The 19833-nt window shown below is 40.5% G+C and overlaps 1 long non-coding RNA gene across 5 annotated transcripts; it reads left to right on the plus strand.

Annotated features, from left to right (window-relative positions):
- Positions 1-3581: 3581 nt before the first annotated feature.
- Positions 3582-7570, plus strand: LOC115169485 (uncharacterized). Of its 5 annotated transcripts, none has more exons than XR_003870872.1 (5): positions 3582-4106; positions 4201-4233; positions 5122-5298; positions 5646-5706; positions 6702-7570. It is a non-coding gene; the product is annotated as an uncharacterized LOC115169485 (long non-coding RNA). The 5 variants fall into 5 exon arrangements; XR_003870875.1 differs by having other exon boundaries at positions 5127-5298; XR_003870871.1 differs by having other exon boundaries at positions 3582-4233.
- The last annotated feature ends 12263 nt before the right edge of the window (positions 7571-19833 follow it).

The raw sequence follows: 19833 nt of genomic DNA on the forward strand, positions 1-19833 counted from the left end.
CGTGGTGGAGGTGGATGCTTCAGAAGTAGGTGTGGGAGCTATCCTGTCCCAACGTCAAGGTAATCCAAAGAAAACGTGCATATTACTCTAAGAAGCTGTCTCCTGCAGAGAGTAACTATGATGTTGATGATTTGGAGCTACTGGTGGTGAAGTTGGCATTAGAGGACCCATTTCTCATCCTCACCGACGATCAGAACCTGGAGTACATACGGACAGTGAGGCGACTGAACCCGCACCAAGCCAAGTGGGCCCTTTTCTTCACCAGATTTGATTTCACACTGACATATCGCCCAGGTTAAAAAAACATCAAAGCTGATACCTTGTCCCATCTCTACAAAGTACTGAGTAAATGGTTTGAATACCTATGTAAATGTAAAATGTCCGTTTTTTATTTTTAATAAATTAGCAAAATAAATATACAGTTTTTCCTTTGTCATTATGGGGTATTGTGTGTAGATTAATGAGGGGGAAAAAACGATTTAATCAATTTTAGAATAAAGCTTTAACCTAACAAGATGTGGAAAAAGTCAAGGGGTCTGAATGTGACACATATTATTGAAATGTTTATTGTATGTGTATTTCCCTTATATGTATGTCCCTTTATATTTCAAAATATATGTTAGCAATATGTGTTAACATATACACTATCAGTCCAAAGTTTTAGAACACCTACTCATTCAAGCGTTTTTCTTAATTTATACTATTTTCTACATTGTAGAATAATAGTGAAGACATCAAAACTATGAAATAACATATAACAATATATATGAGATTCTTCAAATAGCCACCCTTTGCCTTGATGACAGCGTTACACACTTGGCATTCTCTCAACCTTTGTCATTTTTAATTTATTTATTTAGCCTTTATTTAACTAGGCAAGTCAGTTAGAACAAATTCTTATTTACAATGATGGCTATTAGGTTAGGAGCCGTAGTTAGCTTAGAGTGTATTGTAAAAATACAGCTCTGTAATATATAACACTTGATTGGGGAGATGTTAGGACCATATAAATAAAAAAGAAACAACAATATTTCCTCCAGAGGAGCTATAAATCAATCAATTCAAACCAGAATATTAGCATTTTGTCTTGTTATTCCATGGGCTAGCCTAGCTTAGCCGCAAACCCATTCATCTCTATATCAAGATCGCTGACAGATTTCACTCGATCAATGTCAACATTTAAACTTTACAATTTCAACATAAAAGGGTATCACTCAGATAACCATTTCGACTAACATTTTTATAGATAATGTGCTTGTGTATACTACACTCAACAAAATATAAATGTAACATGTAAGTGTTGGTCCCATGTTTCATGAGCTGAAATAAAAGATCCCAGAAATGTTCCAAATGCACAAAAAGCTTATTTCTCTCAAATTTTGTGCACAAATTTGTTTACATCCGTGTTAGTGAGCATTTTTCCTTTGCCAACATAATCCATCCACCTGACTGGTGTGGCATAACAAGAAGCTGATTATTAATCATGATCATTACACAGATGTACCTTGTGCTGGTAAAAGGCCACTCTAAAATTAGCAGTTTTTCAGACAACACAATGCCACAGATATCTCAGGTTTTGAGGGAGTGTGCAATTGGCATGCTGACTGCAGGGATGTCCACCAGAGCTGTTGACAGAGAATTGAATGTTCATTTCTCTACCATAAGCTGCCTCCAACGTTGTTTTAGAGAATTTGGCAGTGCGTCCAACCGGCCTCACAACCACAGACCATGTGTAACCACCCCAGCCGAGGACGTCCACATCCGTCTTCACCTGCAGGACCGTCTGAGACCGCTGATGAAAAACTGTGGATTTGCGCAACCAAAGAATTACTGTTAGAAAACGTCTTAGCTCGTCGTCCTCACCAGGGTCTTAACCTGACTGCAGTTCGGCGTCGTAACCAACTTCAGTGTGCAAATGCTCACCTTCGATGGCCACTGGCACACTGGAGAAGTGTGCTCTTCACGGATTAATCCCAGTTTCAACTGTACCGGGCAATGACAGACAGTGTGTTTGGCATCGTGTGGACGAGCAGTGTGCTGATGTCAATGTGTTAAATAGAGTGCCCCATGGTGTGGTTATGGTATGGGCAGGCATAAGCTACTGACAACGAACACAATTGCATTTAATCAATGGCAATTTGAATGCACAGAGGTATCATGATGAGATCCCGAGGCCCACTGTTGTGCCATTTATCCGCAGCCATCACCTCATGTTTCAGCATGATAATGCACGGCCCCATGTCGCAAGGATCTGTACATAATTCCTGGAAGCTGAAAATGTCCCAGTTCTTCCATGGTCTGCATATTCACCAGACATGTCACCCATTGAGCATGTTTGGGATGCTCTGGATCGACGTGTATGACAGCGTGTTCCAGTTCCCACAAATATCGAGCAACTTTGCACACCCATTGAAGTGGAACAACATTTCACAGGCCACAATCAACAGCCTGATCAACTCTATGCGAAGGAGTTGTGTTGCGCTGTATGAGGTAAATGGTGGTCACACCAGATACTGACTGGTTTTCTGAACCACGCCTCTACCTTTTTTTTAAGGTGTCTGACCAACAGATGCATATGTGTATTTTGTCATGTGAAATCCATAGCATAGGGCCTAATTCATTTATTTCAGTTGACTGATTTCCTTATATGAACTGTAACTCAGTAAAATCTTTGAAATTGTTACCTGTGTACCAACCTGTTTAACAGAACAAAGAAATAGGAGACAGGAGGGAGGGGAGAAGCAAACCGCTGTGCTCATTCTCCTTCGCGACGCCTGCTGGTGGCAACAGGTATAAACAATTCCCAATGGAAATCGTTGGAAGACCAAAATAATAGTGGATTTTACTAGGGGTTCCCCAACTTTTTCAATCGGCTCCTCCCTTCCAGAATTGGGGAACATCCCGTGCACCCCCATCTCGTGCAAGTCTATTTCTGTGGGCACAAACACTGTTCATGACACAAACTGTTTACACCCCTCTTGTTGATGGAGAGAATTTTTCAGGTTTAAAGCTTATTTCCTACAATTCTACACATTTTGTCATGGGTTGCAAAGAAAATGTTGCCACATTTTCTTGCAATTCTATACATTTTGCCATGTCTAATGTGTAATCATGTGATATTTGAGTGACTAAAAAATGACAACAATATCTATGGTCTAAAAAATCTAAATAAAAACACTGTAGCTGACATGAGCTAATTGATCTGGACATTTCTGAAAAGTTATACATCTCTTTCTAAGGTATGCAATGACTAACATGACAATGATGATGCATTTGACCCAATTTCAAAATTGCACCGTTCTACTATTAAAACTTTCAAGAGTAAGTTTAAAGCCGGACTGAGTTCCTGCAGACCTCGCGCGCTCCCCCTTGTGGGCGCAACCCACTGTTTGACACAACAATATCTAAACCGTGTTTACATTACCTTATGGGCAGCCACAACTATACTGTATGAAAATAAACATTCATACTTAAGATAGGTTTCTGAGCTTTTTCAAAACTTGTACATCACAAATTATAAACCTACAATTGGTATTTGTAGATCAGTCAGTCAGTCACAATTTACCCATGATACATTGTGGTTTTGATCCTCTCGAACACGGCCATGGACTACTAGCTACATCACAAAATAACATCAGACTTTTCGGGAGGGAAACAGTAGATGGTGGTTGGAAAAGCACATGTAACTGGAAAAGCCAGTTAAATGGCATCCCTTGAGAGGACAAGAACAAGATGTATGTCAGGATGAAAAGTGCAGTATTATCACAAGGAAAGGTATACTTGGAATACGGGGGAGGATTAGAGGGAAAAAGAGAGGCAGATGAGGTCTAAGAGAGAGAAGGAGGAAAAGGGTGTGAGTAGGTTAGAAATGGTGGGCGGGAAAAAAATATGGTTTGTTTGTTAAAGAAGAATGGTAGAAAGTGTAAGCAGAGTGAGCTGTACGCCGGATAGAAGACAGGAGGAGAAATGGAAGTGAATGAGGGCGAAGTATCGGAGATCGATGTATGCACCGAGGATCAGGATGAAGAAGAATCTGTGATAGTAGGAGTGAAGTTTATGGAGAAAGTGAACTCTTGCCTTTTGGCTGATCCATTTGTGGTTTCACGGTGGGTGGGAAAAAAGTGTTGGGTCATGTGGAATCGGTGAGGGTAACTAGAAATGGTCTAGTGATAATTAATTGTTTGTGTTTCTGTTGGGCAGAGGAAGAATGCGCTTGAAGTAAAACGAATGGGGGTAAGTAAAGTGTTTCGTTCTCAAGAAAAAGGCACCAATGAAAGGAGATATAAGTGGGGTAGCAGTAGATATAAACGTTGACTAGCCGAGGGGAAAGATTCCCGGTATAAGTGATGCTCGGCGTTTGATGCGACGCAGACAGGGTGGGGAAACAGAAGAGTCAGTCTGTTCTTTTGAGTTTTGAAGCTGAGTCTTTGCCTGATAAAGTGAAGTTAGGATATATAAGTTATCCTGTACGAGCGTATGTGCCGAATATGTTAAGATGTTACAGGTGTCAAGCTTATAGGCATGTGGCAGCAGTGTGTAGGGAGGGTCCAAGGTGTGAGAAATGTGCAGAAGGGCATGAGACAAAGGAATGTGTAGTATTGGGGAAAGTAGTGGTATGTGTTAATTGTAGGGGTGCCCATGGTGCTGGGGATCAGAAATGTCCCGTGCTAGAGAAGCAGGTTGAGGTTTCTGTAGTAGAGCAGAAGTCGTCATATGCTGAGGCAGTGGAGAAAGTAGAGGAAGATGGGTTAAGGGGGAGAAGTGGTGAGAGTAGAGATATACCAGTACAGAGGGATAGGCCAAAAAGTGAAATAAGTTTCAGTAAGATTGTATTTTTGGCATTTATAGCAATGGTTATTAATTGTACTGCAGGAATAGATCAGAAGTCTCAGAAAATGTAGGTTGTGGTGCAGAGAGGCATTTGGGTGTGCAGGACTTGACAGCAGGAGAGTTACAGGATGTGGTGATGTCCCATCCTTTTAGGGTGATGGCATGAGGTAGGAATAAATACATTTAATTAGTGAGGTAGGGGGGTGTTAATTTTATTTTATATCATTTTGAAATTAGTGAATATAGTGTTAGATGGTAGGGTATTTATTTAGTACATTTTTCTATTTTAAGTAAAGTATAAGGTCTAGTGGGTGGCAGTAATGCAACAAATTGGATGCCAACCGTCGTTAAACCTCCATCGAAGTGGAAAGTCCTCTAATCGTCAACATGACTGGCTGCCTTTTGCTACAATCATTATTTAGTTTTCTAAGGACCCATAAAACAGAGGCAGTGGGAGAACCTATTCAAGTAAGTAAAAATGTCGCTAGTTAGTTAACTTTACATATCACCAGCTTGCTAACTTCATATTAGCTATCTTGATGCACTTTATTTATCGTTGTAACACCAAATGCATTTGTAGCTAGGTAGGTAACGTTAGCTAGCTAACAGCCATGGAAGAGGGTGAAAGGATTAGCTAGCACGTCCAGGTGTCAGAGAAGGGAGAGTAGGCTACTCGGGATAGGGAAGTTCCTGTCCATAGCGAGAAACTGAGGACAGAGTGATATAGCAACGTAATATTAAGGGCTGTCTAACTTGAGTATAATGGAAAGGGAAAAAAATGCAGCCTGTTTCCTAGTGATGTTTTCTGTCTTCAGATGCAGAGAGCTGTCAAAGCCTGTCTGCAGATGAAGAGGTCCCAGTGAATGTCCCTGGAGAGTAAGGGTATACACTTTTAAAAGTCACACAATGTGTAAACCTATTATAACTGGAGCAGACCAACCCTGCTGGGTGTGCACGCTTCTGTTTTAGCCCAGCACTAAAACACCTGATTCAATATATCAAGCCTAATTAGTTAATAAGCCTAGTCTGCTCACCCAGTAGATCAGGGATCAGTGGCTCGAGGTTGGCCACCACTGCTATTGGCTCTTTTTGGTTCACCTGAAATTGTTTTGGTAATAATAGCCTACTTGTTACTAAAATGTCTAACCTTTACATATGCGTTAGCTTACTTATACACATTGAAATTATATGAAATTGTTGATTCTTTGAAGTTGTTTTTAAACTTGTTTTAATTGTTAACTATTATTAAAGATTAACTAGTGTTGATGTTGATTAATCACAGATCACATTCCTGCAATAAAGAGGGGAATCTGTCTCAAATATGTCTGTTTTCTCAAATGAACATTACCTTTTTGTTCAGTCATAAACTCTCCAATTAGTTTTATTTGATTCTCGCAATTTTTTTCAGGATATCAACCATGTGAACCCATTTTGCAGCTGATAATATCATACAATGCCAGTGCAGCCATAGGCCTACAGCAGTGGTTCCCAGTCCTTGAATACCCCCAACAGCACACATTTTTGTTGTAGCCCCAGACAAACATGCCTGATAATTAGTTGACAAGTGTGTTTGTCCGGGGCTACACTAAAGCTGTACTGTTGGGGATACTCAAGGACCGGAGTAGGGAACCACTTGCCCACAGTATAATGGCCTTTGCCTTTTGGGCATTTGCAATGCACCCCTTGACATTATGCATCTGAAGCATAGGATAGCTTCAATCACACTGTTTACATATTGTTCAGCTATATGTTCTCAATTTAAAAATGATACCAGGAGACAATGTTTGTAAAGCTAATCATTATACTAGATTTTGTACATGCCTTGTGCTGACATTCCATATTTTGTTTCAAATTCAACCCTTGTAATCTAGGTGGTGAAATGTCTGGAAGCAGGAGATGGGATCCTTAGCTTAAAACATACACAACTACTACTACCAAGTCCAATGCCAGATACTTTTCTCCAAGAAGGTCTGCGTGGCACTGTGATAATGAAGATGGTTTGACTAAGACTACCACAACAATTACATTGTCTTTGCAAAATGTGTTTAAATTGTTAAGAAATAAAATAGTTGGGCTATAAGAAATACTTTCTATTCAATGGGATTAGGCAAAGCAAATATTACTATTTTCAATTCACCCATACAACAATGTAGCCTATTTTTAAAGTACAGTATGTTTACAATATCATAAACAGTATTTTACACATTCCAAATGACATTTTATATATTCATACAGTTTAAGGGGGCACTTTTGTCATGACAAGGTGAAGGTGCTCTACTCAAATGGCACAACAGAATCATTCAGATTGACCAAAGCACATATAACAACCATCTTGTATAATTGAGGGAGTCTCCTTTCATATTTGGAAAAGGACAAAGTAGTAGAAGTAGAAACGGATGCTTCTGCAGCATTGCTCATCTTCACAGTGGGAATCCAGTCAGCATGGGTGTCTTAATAATAGAGGTCAGCTGGGAACCTACAGTAGTACATCAACAAATGAAAAGCACACCTGATGTTACAATATCCCTTCTTCAGGTCACCTATACCATCAGGGCTCTTAATTGTTTGGTTGTGTTTAATTCATTCTGGTGTTTTAATGCAATATAAAGAGTATACCTATTGTTGGGCTGGAACAAGCAATAGTCAACACAGCAGGTTGTCCTATCCTATTGAGGCCTTTTTCCTATGTTGTAATGTCCACACATTTTCACTCTTATGAATAAAGTTCTCAACAAATTTCCATTGGGTTATTATATGAATATATGACAACCACTGGAGCTTTTTTTTTTTAAATAATGTCCTCCAGGCAATATGGATGTCATATTGTACAGTTTGTGGCTCCCCTTTTCATTGTCATGGCTAGAAGGGATCCAGTTTTTGTAAAATTAACGTCATATTTGATATTTCGTAGCAGATTAGGAGAATTAGTTTACGGTTAGATAAAATCCCCCCCACAAACATTTTTTATTTTGACAAAAGATGGATCCCTTTTAGCCAGGACCCTTTTTCATAGGCCTTGATTACGGTAGGCTACCATCGTATTAAAAAACATTTGCTAATTTCGCCGGTCATATAAAGTGTAGTATAATTGCATGAAAAGTTTATCAAAAGGCCACATTATTCCCATGCGAAGGAAACGGCTCTGATATGGCCTATGTCACTACCGTTACGCGCTTATTAATAGCCTAAATTATCACTATACAATCTACTCATCACATTATGAATAGTAGATTTACATTAGTCTGCAAATGCGATGATAGAGGCACACGATTCTTTGTTATAAAGGTGCATTTTAATGGTGAAAAATAGCTTCCCTACAACTTTAAACTCACGCGACACATGCTAATTGATAGACTACAAGCTATCTTGCTAGCTAATTTAGTGTTGTTGCTAACAAAACTCGAAATCGATCAGACTTGATTTACCAGTGATGAAATGATCGTAGCAGACCAGTTACTGACAGCTGTCTGATCAGGCCTTTACAAGAAAAACGGCTTCTTCGCTTTTCTGACAGTTTTTGAGTCTTATCTCACTGGTGTCACCAATGGTGTTTCATGATTGCGGGGAATCTTTAAACATATTTTTTCCCGTTGTCTTTCCTGCCTTGTTAGAGCAGCCAAATACTCTACAGAAAATTACCGTGGTAATGAATCAACTAGTTTTAGGCACTGTTATCATTTAGTTTGGGGAAGCCACTCGGCTGTTGTCAGAAGAATAAATGCGGTGGTCTTCCAACATGGCAGCCAGGAGGCGTCGTACGTCAACTGCGAGCCCTCTATTGTTGTCTACGCCATCTCAATCTAGTCTCAAAATGAGATAGCAAGTATCAATTACAGTACCTACAAGGAACAAAGTAATCATAAAGTTGCCTAACACCAAATGCAATTAGAAAGGAATTCGTCCCTATGTGTGTGATTTATGTGGTTTTAAAAAATATGACATAAAACGAACTTTTCTGGAATACAGTTCAAATAAATTAATTGAAGAAGAAGAAAAAAAATTGTGGAACATTTTGCATGATGAAAATACATATCCATATAATATTTTTTTGTATGGGGGTGTGATATTTATGTTCTTAAAATATATGATCATACATTTAAAAAATATGTCACGTTTATATGAGTTTTAAATATACAGTGCATTCGTGAAAGTATTCAGACATCTTTCATTTTTCCACTTTTTATTACGTTACAGCCTTACTCTAAAATTGCTTAAATAGTTTTCCCCCTCATCAATCTACACACAATACCCCATAATGACTAAGCAAAAACAGGTTAAGACATTTTTGCAAATGTATTAAAAAAATATGGAAATATTACATTTTTGCTATCACATTTACATAAGTATTCAGACCCGTTACTCAGTACTTTGTTAAATCACCTTTGGCAGAGATGATGCTACAAGCTTGGCACACCTGAATTTGAAGAGTTTCTCCCATTCTTCTCTGCAGATCCTCTCAAGCTCTGTCAGGTTGGATGGGGAGCGTCGGTGCATAGCTATTTTCAGGTCTCTCCAGAGATGTTCGATCGGGTTCAAGCCCGGGCTCTGGCTGGGCCACTCAAGGACATTCAGAGACTTGTTCCGAAGCCAGTCATGCGGTATCTTGGCTGTGTACAGTCGTGGCCAAAAGTTTTGAGAATGACACAAATATGAATTTTCACAAAGTCTGCTGCCTCAGTTTGTATGATGGCAATTTGCATATACTCCAGAATGTTATGAAGAGTGATCAGATGAATTGCAATTAATTGCAAAGTCCCTTTTTGCCATGCAAATGAACTGAATCCCCCCCCAAAAAACATTTCCACTGCATTTCAGCGCTGCCACAAAAGGACCAGCTAACATCATGTCAGTGATTCTCTCGTTAACACAGGTGTGAGTGTTGACGAGGACAAGCCTGGAGATCACTCTGTCATGCTGATTGAGTTCGAATAACAGACTGGAAGCTTCAAAAGGAGGGTGGTGCTTGGAATCATTGTTCTTCCTCTGTCAATCATGGTTACCTGCAAGGAAACACATGCCGTCATCATTGCTTTGCACAAAAAGGGCTTCACAAGCAAGGATAATGCTGCCAGTAAGATTGCACCTAAATCAACCATTTATCGGATCACCAAGAACTTCAAGGAGAGCGGTTCAATTGTTGTGAAGAAGGCTTCAGGGCGCCCAAGAAAGTCCAGCAAGCGCCAGGACCGTCTCCTAAAGTTGATTCAGCTGCGGGATCGGGGCACCACCAGTACAGAGCTTGCTCAGGAATGGCAGCAGGCAGGTGTGAGTGCATCTGCACGCACAGTGAGGCGGAGACTTTTGGAGGATGGCCTGGTGTCAAGAAGGGCAGCAAAGAAGCCACTTCTCTCCAGGAAAAACATCAGGGACAGACTGATATTCTGCAAAAGGTACAGGGACTGGACTGCTGAGGACTGGGGTAAAGTCATTTTCTTTGATGAATCCTCTTTCAGGGACATCTGGAAAAAAGCTTGTCCAGAGACGACAAGGTGAGCGCTACCGTCAGTCCTGTGTCATGCCAACAGTAAAGCATCCTGAGACCATTCATGTGTGGGGTTGCTTCTCAGCCAAGGGATTGGGCTCACTCTCAATTTTGCCTAAGAACACAGCCATGAATAAAGAATGGTAGCAACACATCCTCCGAGAGCAACTTCTCCCAACCATCCAGGAACCGTTTGGTGATGAACAATTCCTTTTCCAGCATGATGGAGCACCTTGCCATAAGGCAAAGTGATAACTAAGTGGCTCGGGGAACAATACATCGATATTTTGGGTCCATGGCCAGGAAACTCCCCAGACCTTAATCCCATTGAGAACTTGTGGTCAATCCTCAAGAGGCGGGTGGACAAACAAAACCCCACAAATTCTGACAAATTCCAAGCATTGATTTTGCAAGAATGGGCTGCCATCAGTCAGGATGTGGCCCAGAAGTTAATTGACAGCATGCCAGGGTGGATTGCAGAGGTCTTGAAAAAGAAGGGTCAACACTGCAAATATTGACTCTTTGCATCAACTTCATGTAATTGTCAATAAAAGCCTTTGACACTTATGAAATGCTTGTAATTATACTTCAATATTCCATAGTAACATCTGACAAAAATATCTAAAGGCACTGAAGCAGCAAACTTTTTGAAAATTAATATTTGTGTCATTCTCAAAACGTTTGGCCACGACTGTACTTAAGGTCGTTGTCCGGTTGGAAGGGGAACCTTCGCCCCAGTCTGAGGTCCTGAGCACTCTGGAGCAGGTTTTCATCAAGGATCTCTCTGTACTGTGTTCCGTTCATCATTCCCTTGATCCTAACTAGTCTCCCAGTCCCTGGCGCTGAAAAACATCACCACAGCATGATGCTGCCACCACCATCCTTCACCGTAGGGAAGGTGCCAGGTTTCCTCCTGGCGTGAGGCTTGGCATTCAGGCCAAAGAGTTCAATCAAGGTTTCATCAGACCAGAAAATCTTGTTTCTCATGGTCTGAGTCCATTAGGTGCCTTTTGGCAAACTTCAAGCGGGCTGTCATGTGCCTTTTACTGAGGAGTGGCTTCTGTCTAGCCACTCTACCATAAAGGCCTGATTGGTGGAGTTCTGCAAAGATAGTTGTCCTTCTGGAAGGTTCTCCCGTCTCCACAGAGGGTCTCTGTAACTCTGTCAGAGTGACCATCGGGTTCTTGGTCACCTCCCTGACCAAGGCACTTTCCCCCCGATTTCTCAGTTTGGCCGGGCGGCCAGCTCTAAGAAAAGTCTTGGTGGTTCCAAACTTCTTCCATTTACAAATGATGGAGGCCACTGTGTTCTTGGGGACCTTCAATGCTGCAAACATTGTTTGGTATCCTTCCCCAGATCTGTGCCTCGACACAATTCTGTCTCTGAGCTCTACGGATAATTCCTTCGACCTCATGGCTTGGTTTTTGCTTTGACATGCACTGTCAACTGTGGGACCTTATATAGACAGGTGTGTGCCTTTCCAAATCATGTCCAATCAATTGAATTTACCACAGGTGGACTCCAATCAAGTTGTAGAAACATCTCAAGGATGATCAATGGAAACAGGATCCACCAGAGGATGCACTTGAATTCTTATGTAAATAAGGTATTTCTGTTTTTACTTTTAATACATTTGAAAAAATGTCTAAAAACCTATTTCCACTTTGTCATTATGGGATATTGTGTGTAGATTGATGAGGAAAAACATTTATTCAATGAATTTTAGAATAAGGCTGTAACTTAACAACATGTGGAAGGGAAGGGGTCTGAATACTTTCCGAAGGCGCTGTATGATCATATATTTTTTAAATATATGTCACATACTTTGGTATATAAGGTCATATATGGCCATATATTACTTTTCCGTATAGGGTCTCTGGTCTTACCGCCTTAGTGGATCACGCCACCAATAGAGCTCGCCAGCTTGTAGTCCTAAAAAACGGATATGAGTTAGCGGTTTCTACTTCTGGTTCATTGGTCATTCCTATGGAGGAAATGAATAGGGGAAAGAATGGGGTTTTGGGATCAGTGCCTTAAATAAGGTCTGAGGTTAACACAGGCTTAGGAGTTCTTATACATTTTGTTCTATTTGTATTTGTATTTATTAAGGATCCCCAGCTACTCTTCCTGGGGTCCAGCAACATTAAGGAAGTTATATACAATTGAAATTATGACATGATATTACATTTCATAAAACTTTACCCAATTTATTTAGTGTGTTCCCTCAGGCCACTACTCCACTATCACATATTTACAATACAATATCCATGTGTAAGTGTGTGCAGTGTGTGTGTCTTATCATGTGTATATGTGTCTGTGCCTGTGTGTGTTTCTTTTCACAGTCCCTGCTGTTCCATAAGGTGTATTTTCATCTGTTTTTTAAATCTGATTCCACTGCTTGCATCAGTTACATGATGTTGAATAGAGTTCCAGGTAGCCATGGCTCTATGTAGTACTGTGCCCCTCCCATAGTCTGTTCTTGACTTGGGGATTGTGAAGAGACCTCTGGTAGCATGTCTTGTGGGGTATGCATGGGTTTCCGAGCTGTGTGCTAGTAGTTTAAACAGACACCTCCGTGCATTCAGCATGTCAACACTTCTTACAAAACCAAGTAGTGATGAAGTCAATTTCTCCTTCACTTTGAGCCATGAGAGATTTACATGCATATTATTAATGTTAGCTCTCCAAGTACATTTAACGGCCAGCCGTGCTGCCCTGTTCTGAGCCAATTGTAATTTTCTGAGGTCCCTCTTTGTGGCACCTGACCACATGACTGAACGGTAGGACCTGTCTTGTTTATAGTGTTGTTGAAAAGTCAGAGCAGCCCTTTATTATGGATAGACTTGTCCCTATCTTAGCTACTGTTGTATCAGCATGTTTTGTCAATGACAGGGTTACACCAAGCAGTTTAGTCACCTCAACTTGCTAAATTTCCACATTGTTTATTACAAGATTTAGTTGAGGTTTAGGGTTTAGTGAATGATTTGCCCCAAATACAATGCTTTAAGTTTTTGAAATATTTAGGACTAACTTATTCCTTGCCACCCATTCTGAAACTAACTGCAGCTCTTTGTTAAGTGTTGCAGTGATTTCACTGGCTGTAGTAGCTGACCTGTTTAGTGTTGAGTCATCCGCATACATAGACATACTGGCTTTACTCAAGGCCAATGGCATGTCATTAGTAAAGGTTTTTAAAAGTAAGGGGCCTAGACAGCTGCCCTGGGGAATTCCTGATTCTACCTGGATTGTGTTGGAGAGGCTTCCTTTAAAGAACACCCTCTGTATTCTGTTAGACAGGTAACTCTTTATCCACAATATAGCAGGGGATGAAAAGCCATAACACATATGTTTTTCTGTCAGACTGATCGATAATGTCAAAAGCCACACTGAAGTCTAACAAAACAGCTGTTGTCAATTTGTTTACAGTAAAATAGCGTTGTATCTGGTCAAACACAATTTTGTACAAAAGTTACGAAGGGTTCATAACAGTCTGATTGGTGGGCTATTTGAGCCAGTAAAGGGGGCTTTACTATTCTTGGGTAACATAATTACTTTTGCATCCCTCCAGGCCTGAGGGCACACACTTTCTAGTAGGCTTAGATTGAAGATATGGCAAATAGGAGTGGCAATATCGTCCGCTATTATCCTCAGTAATTTTCCATCCAAGTTGTCAGACCTCAGTGGCTTGTCATTGATGATAGACAAACATTTTTTTATTTCTTTCACACTTACTTTACGGAATTCAAAATTACAATGCTTGTCTTTTCATTTAATTTAAGGTACTCCAAAGGTTTTTACTATCATTTGTCTTTGTTTAATTGTATAGTTTCTTCTTTTTATTCAGTTTCATCACATGATTTCTCAATTTGCAGTACGTTTGCCAATTGGTTGTGCAGCCAGACTTATTTGCCATTCCTTTTGCCTCATCCCTCTCAACCATACAATTTTTTAATTCCTCATCAATCCACAGGGATTTAACAATTTTTACAGTAATTGTCTTAATGGTTGCATGCTTATTAGTAACTGGAATAAGCAATTTCATAAATGTGTCAAGTGCAGCGTCTGGTTGCTCCAAATTACACAGCACAGACCAACAAATATTATTTACATCAACAACATAGGAATCACTACAAAACTTATTGTATGTCCTCTTATACAGTATATCAGGCCCAGCCTTTGGAACTTTGGTTTTTCTAAATATGGCTACTATATTGTTATCACTACATCTGATGGATTTGGATACTGTTTTAATGCACATTTCTGCAGCATTAATAAAATGTGATCACTACATGTTGATGATTTCATTCCTGTGCTGTTTGTAACTACCCTGGTAGGTTGGTCTGATAACCTGAACCAGGTTGCAGGCACTAGTTACAGTTTGAAGCTTTTTCTTGAGTTGACAGCTTGATGAAAGCCAGTCAATATTAAAATCACCCAGAAAATATACCTCTCTGTTGACTGTTATATAGCAGCTTCCCACCAGAATGGGCCTTAGGTGAGGCAGATAAACCTGTAGCCATATTACTTCAACAGTATCATGAGATCCTCTCTAAGCTTTACAGGAATGTGGTTCTGAATATAAAACGGCAACACTTCCACCTTTGGCATTTCTGGCTTGTTTATAACCATTTATTGCTACCACTGTATCATCAAAGGTATTATCTAAGTGAGTTTCAGAGATTGTCAGAAAATGAATGTGATCTGTTACTAGCAAATTATTTATTTCATGAACATTGTTTCTTAAGCTACATATGTTAACGTGGGCTATTTTTTGCACTTTTCTGGGATGCTTGATTGTTTTCATTGCTTTACTGGGAAGCTTAGCAGAAGTAGACATGCTCATGTTATGTTAGTGCAGGGTGAGCTGCACACAGTGGACTCCCTACTAGGACACTCTGGTTCATAGGCACATGATTACTGCATACTGCATAGGATCAGCAGAGGCATTCCATGAACCCAACTTATTTGGAATAATATATTAAGAGTCTTTTCCCCCGGGTGAATTTGTCAAATCTAGCAGGTGGAGCTGAACACTGTTTGAATCCAGGTGATTTCGTGGTGGTGAAAGACTTTAGGAGAAAGAGTTGGAAGGAACCCTGGTGGAGAGGCCCGTACCAAGTTCATCTGACCACCCCCACTGCGGTGAAGGTTGCTGAGAGAGAAACCTGGATCCATGAGTTGCACTGCAGACGAGTTCCTGATCCAGAAGAAGATGGGCCCTCGCCAGTTCCGGTGGTGCAGTGTGGCCCTCCTCTGCATTAGCACAGGAGTGCTAATAAGAACAGTAGGCTGTCCTCTTGTGAGAAACCTGACAGAAATAGATGAGATGAGTCCTAAGCCAATGGGAACAACGCAGGCCCGGAGTAGTGGCCAAGAAGTAGATGGTCATCGGAGAAGGAGAGCCCTGCTGGGCCCCCATAACCATGATGACAATCTATTCCTCTCTAGAGCAGAAATGGTTGCTAATCTTACGTCTGGACAAAAAGTGTGTTGGATGTGTGGGTTGGGGCCAGTTAAGGTAGGAGCAGGTTTACCACTTGTGGGAGTTCCCATAGGGGTAAGTCTGACTATGCAAATGGACTTACCATTCTTAGTAGAGATGCCACATAACCCTGACCCAATGACATTTTCTGCATTACACAACCACAGTTAACCATTAACAATGCCGACACTGGGGAACCTGGTAATGTTACTTATGGTATTTCAGTCTATAATGTTATTATCCCTTTGTGAGGAGCTCCGAATGGAACCTATTGATGGAACCTATTGGCTGTGTGGTAAGATGGCTTATAGCCTTCCCTCGAACTGGGGAGGTGCTGTTGGGTTTGTGGTGACAGCTATGAGAACCGTTCCAAATAATTAGAGGGATCTGAAGGCTCTGTTAAGAGACTACAAACCTCCTGGAATGAGGAGAGATGAGAGGTCTCTAACTGACATCACTCACACACCTGCCTCCAGGTTATTTGGTGTGTTCTTCCCTGGGTATGGAGTTGCATGTGCCCTAGACCAAATTCGTGACATCTCTAGACACATTGAGAAAATTGGCAATGAACTAAAATAATTGCGTAAGTTAGCTCTGCAAAACCCTCTCTTCTGGCAGGTTAAGGGGGAACTTGTGCAATGATTGACAATGAAGGTTGTACTTTGGTCCCAGATTCAAAAACATGAGCTGGCACACACCCAGAAAAAATAGTTTGTGTGGAGACGACTAACGGCGAATAAATTATCAAAATAAAGAAAGTCGCACACTCCATGTATAAACTCCCAGCAATTGAATGGGTTTTTACCAATGTTTCGGCATCACTGTGCCTTCCTCAGGGTGACCACTCTTCTAATGTGACTGATCTTGCTGAATACATTGCCACTGTTGCTAAGAAAAATCCCCCAAAATCAGAGCGGACGCTTGCAACTTGGTTGGAATCCCTGTTTGGAAGTTGGGGATCCCAAATTGCCCAATGTGCTACAGCGTGCATTTTTTGCTTAGTTTGCCTAATTACTAACATGCTGTAAGGCTATCTGTGCCTCTCTGGCTAATAAGATCTCAGCAGCTATCAGCTTTCATTCCCCCCTGTAGAGAAGGATGAGTAATGATAGAATGCTGTTTTCATTTTAACAAGTTTAGAAGGTAATGTCATCTAAACCAATAATCTGTCTATATTACGTGGAACATATGTCAATGCAACCCGATTGCGGTAAGAGCTTTGGAGATTTATTCACCTCTGAATCTACAGATCTCTTGTGTATGTGTGTGCATTTTTGATATACTCACTCCCGTTGATTATAACCTTTGATTGTAGATTTTAGCTTTATGATGATTATGAATGAAATTAGATTCACTCCCGTTAAAAGAAGTATAACCTTTATTATGATTTATTATGATGATAGTATTACCATGAATGGAATTGGATCATAAAGAAGCATATGTGTAACTGAATGAAGTGAAGGTCTTAAGTTAAGCCATTCTACTGCAATGGTTTTAGAAATTGGATTGTCAACCCAGAATTAAGGGTTTGAAAGGATTAAGTGCCTGTTTTATGTGTTGATTTCGTTTACTTATAATGAGGTATTTTGATAGAACTTCCCTTTGAACGAAGCTATAATCTAATGCTTACCATAAAATGTAAAGATTATTATCACAGAGTGATGAGGAGGGAATGTGAGGGAAATGTTGTTGTCTGAAGAGATAGCCTTGAATTGTACATACAATTATTGGTTCCTGTAGGTGCCGGGTAGAGATTTGAGGGGGAGACGGCCATGACCCTCTCCTTAGGAACATCTGGCAGAACGGCCAGAATATGTTTAAGTTAAGATAGGAGACGGAGACAGTCACATGTAGGAACCAATCCAATGAATCATGTTTATGTTGGTTTTTATGTAACCGTATATAAGGCACTATATAAGGAAGGCCCATTTAGAGCTCACTTCAGACTGGTACTTTATGCATCTATGTTTGACTGTTAAAATTGCAGGTACATCTTGCGCCATAGGCTATACTAATCTGTCCATCACGCATGTAAACAACTAGCTTGCTTGCTCTATCCGCACTGATTGGTGATGTAATTTAATAAGATAAATGTAAAAAAATATATATTTCACAGGTAAACAACAGGTGTAGTTGTTTACATGCGTGATGGACAGATTAGTATAGCCTATGGCGCAAGATGTACCTGCAATTTTGCGGGTGGGGAGAGAGCAAGAGGGTTGAGGAGGAGGCTTGAAGCGCTGGGCATCTTGTTATAAAAGGGAAACGCTTACTTACGGGCCCTTCCCAAAAATGCAGAGATGAAGAAATATAAAAGTAAAACACGTCATAATAAAAGTAATAATAAATAAACAAAGAATAATGATAACTTGTCTATATAAACAGGGTATCAGTACCGAGTCGGTAAATTACACTCACGCCAATAAAGCAGTATTGAAAAAAATCACGGGTTAACTGGGATAGAGAACATGCATAGGTTTGTCGGTATTGGATCCTCTGCTCAGATGTGGTGTGGGAACGTTGCCTGGTGATGTTAACAGCTCCACTGTTGTCAGCCAGGTACTGTAGCTCTCTGGTAGAAGCAAGGAATCAGCAGTGGCGGCAGCGTTGCTTCGAGACTGAAAATGGCGCCGACGGATAGGGCTGCAATGCTTCTAGCTCTTAGGAAACTTTGCAGTATTTTTTGTGTGTTATTTCTTACATTATTAGCCCAGGAAATTGTTGGTGTGTTATTACATACAGCCGGGAAGAACTTTTGGATATCAGAGCGGCGGTAACTCACCAGCATTACCAGCATTACGACCAGGAATACGACTTTCCCGAATCGGATCATTTGTTTGTACCCCAGAGATTTCGTTCCAGAGAGAAATCAGGTTTCCTCACAGATTTCATTCCAGAGAGATATCAGGGATTGTAGCATACTCTGTTTCACGGAAACATGGCTCTCTCGGGATATACATTCTGAGTCCGTACAGACAGTTGGGTTCTCAGTTCATCGCGCAGACAGGAATAAATATCTCTCTGGGAAGAAAAAGGGCGGGGGTGTATGTTTCATGATTTACTACTCATGGTGTGATTGTGATAAGATACAGGAACTCAAGTCCTATTGTTCACCCAACCTACAATACCTCACAATCATATGCTGACCGTATTACCTCCCAAGATAATTATTTTCGGTTATAGTCACAGCCGTGTATATTCCCCCTCAAGCCGATAACACAACGGCCCTCAAAGAACTTCACTGGACTTTATGCAAGCTGGAAACCACATATCCTGAGGCTGCATTTATTGTAGCTGGGGATTTTGATCACGCGGACTGGGATATGTTCCAGGTAGCCTCAGAGAAAAACATTGACAAATACACTGATACGGTGAAAAACCCTTGAATTAGTGTTCTAAAACTTTTGACCGGTAGTGTACATACACAGTTGAAGTTGGAAGTTTACATACACTTGGGTTGGAGTCATTAAAACTCGTTTCTAAACCACTCCACACATTTCTTGTTAACAAACTATAGTTTTGGCAAGTCGGTTAGGACATCTACTTGTAATTTTTCCAACAATTGTTTACAGACAGATTATTTCACTTATAATTCACTGTATCACAATTCCAGTGGGTCAGAAGTTTACATACACTAAGTTGACTGTGCCTTTAAATAGCTTGGAAAATTCCAGAAAATGATGTCATGGCCGACCTGGATATGTTCCAGGTAGCCTCAGAGAAAAACATTGACAAATACACTGATACGGTGAAAAACCCTTGAATTAGTGTTCTACACTGATACGCGTTTTTCTGGATTTTTTTGTTGTTATTCTGTCTCTCACTGTTCAAATACACCTACCATTAAAATTATAGACTGATCATTTCCTTGTCAGTGGGCAAACGTACAAAATCAGCAGGGGATCAAATACTTTTTTCCCTCACTGTACATAACCCTGGATTGCTGATGCTATGTATTGGCCATTGAGAGGCTTTGAAGCCACCGGTTGTCTATATTGGCACTCCCTAGTAGGAGCAGTCCTCCGTAGGAATGAATGGA

Source organism: Salmo trutta, chromosome 31, assembly GCF_901001165.1.
Source record: "Salmo trutta chromosome 31, fSalTru1.1, whole genome shotgun sequence".
NCBI classification, from domain to species: domain Eukaryota; kingdom Metazoa; phylum Chordata; class Actinopteri; order Salmoniformes; family Salmonidae; genus Salmo; species Salmo trutta.